Raw genomic sequence first — 2154 nt, 5'->3', positions numbered from 1 at the left:
TGCAGGGATCATACTGGTGAACTCCCACATGGGTGCTTCCAGACTGGTCATATGCACATCATTCTGATGATCAATTTTTTGTGGTTGCTTTGAAAAACACCAGTTTACTATGGGTTTAATATGAAGAGGAATATAAAGAAGCAGTGTTCCTACTATGTCTCTCATGAGATAATCCCCTTTGGATATTTTCCAAACTTCCTTCTTCCTGAGGATTGGTTTTTAGAGTATTTGTCCCTAAAAATCTTTGATCATTGTGCCTACATTAGTCTGCATTTGGAGCATCTTCAATTAAAACTCATCAAAATTTGACAGTTTTTTTTTTTTAATTCACAGATACATTTAATAAAAACTTTAAAATTCCTTCCTACTCCTTCACCACCCAGAGTTCCTATTTTTTAATTAAAACATTCTTTCTTAAAACCCTTTAATGCCAGTCTGTGACTGATTGTTTCAGTGTCTCCTCAAACACAGGACTGGAATTCTTCATGCCTTCTTCAGCATTTCAGACTACTTTTCTGGGGCTGTCTCATCCCTTTTCTGACTCTTTGGCACAGTTATTTTGTCCTTTCATTTGTACTCACAATCTCAGGAGATACTCCCTCAATTTTTTTCTGTGTAAGGGTCACCAGGAGCTTGCTGTCTTCATGTATCCTACCGGTTCCTGTCTCATTTAGTGGCTGCTAAGCCTGGTTAATAGACTGACTCACCAAAATATTTTGCATCTCTGTTTCAGTCGAAAGAGCCCTTTTGCATCAGCATGCATTTATGTATAAATATGTATGTGTCATCCTGCTAACTTAGGGTTCTATTTACCTGCTCGTGTGTCTGTCTATCAAGCACTGCTCTCGATGGAAATTACTTCAATGTCTCTCTGCTACTTTGAAGTGATTTCTAGACAGCTACTTATCAAAGGATATTAACATTGATGGCAGATCTATTTCCCTATTCCTGCAATTAACAATTCTATCAATTGAAACTGTTTTTGTGGGCCCGTGACTGAGGCAACAAAATGAGAAAATTGTATCTGGGCGTGCAGTAATACTTCATGTAGCAGAGGGCAGTAGGACCAAATACAAGGACTAAGCAAATGTGGTATTCCACTAAGCATAAGAGAAATTCAGCTCCATTGAATTCAGTTAGCCATTAACTTCAGCCAGGAAAAGAATCCTCCCCCCTCCTTCTCCCTTACAAGATACTCACATAAGCAGATATCCTGAGAGCTGGTCCTGACAAAAGGTGCTATGTAAGCTGTGGCAGTCTTAAATACAAAGGTTTTTTTTCTTCTATTCCCCTCATTTCTTTGATGTGTCATTGCTTTATACATTCTGAAGTTTGGTAACTGTCAGGATTTTTGGACATGAGACTTTGATCAGGAGCACTGTAAGTCAGGCTGATTTGAGCAGAACAATTATTTGACAAGGGCTATTTACTGTCTCTAGTTTGGGGCATCTTAACATAGATGGCTAAATTAGGTGTCAAGGCTCCCTGTTCAGTGACAGGAATTGATCTGGCCTGTTTTACATGAAAGCTCATCCAAATATCATTCTTGGACTATTGTGGGAACGCTATGGGATGCAACTCCTGGAAAAATTACACAGGGACTGAGTTTGCAAGGGGAAATAGTACTGTATTCTTGCCTTTCTCACAATTCCTGGGAGAGGCAGGCACTAAATAGAGCTCAGCAGCAGATCTGCTCTGCACACCAGCACTCACTGCTGCAGCTGGTATCACTGTGACTGTCACCGTGCTCTCACTATGGCAATCCTTTCATATGATACATGAGATGTTCCTGGCCTGGATTCAAAGGGCAAAAGGGAGGATAGCAGTACAGACTCTGGGTTTTGAGCATTTTGTTTACTGGGATATATCCTTTTAACCATTCAGCACTGTATACTGTCACGTTAGGGGAAAGTCATTAATGTTGCCCTTGTTAAGAGGATCAAGTAATAGTGCCATATGCTCTTATGAATTGAAATGCAGTCACTGTCTAGAAGACTTTTCAAAAGCCAAATTAGACCTTTTTTTTGCTTATTTTGCCTTACTCTGAGGGTATACACCATCACTTCTTCACCAATATTACTGAAGTACCTAAATGTACAGGTTGCACCTGTGCAAAGCAGAGATCTAGAAGAAACAAGAGTTTCTTCCTTAAAC

This window comes from Apaloderma vittatum, unplaced genomic scaffold, assembly GCF_000703405.1.
Source record: "Apaloderma vittatum isolate BGI_N311 unplaced genomic scaffold, ASM70340v1 scaffold119, whole genome shotgun sequence".
Taxonomy (NCBI): domain Eukaryota; kingdom Metazoa; phylum Chordata; class Aves; order Trogoniformes; family Trogonidae; genus Apaloderma; species Apaloderma vittatum.
Note: the sequence above shows the minus strand (reverse complement) of the source record.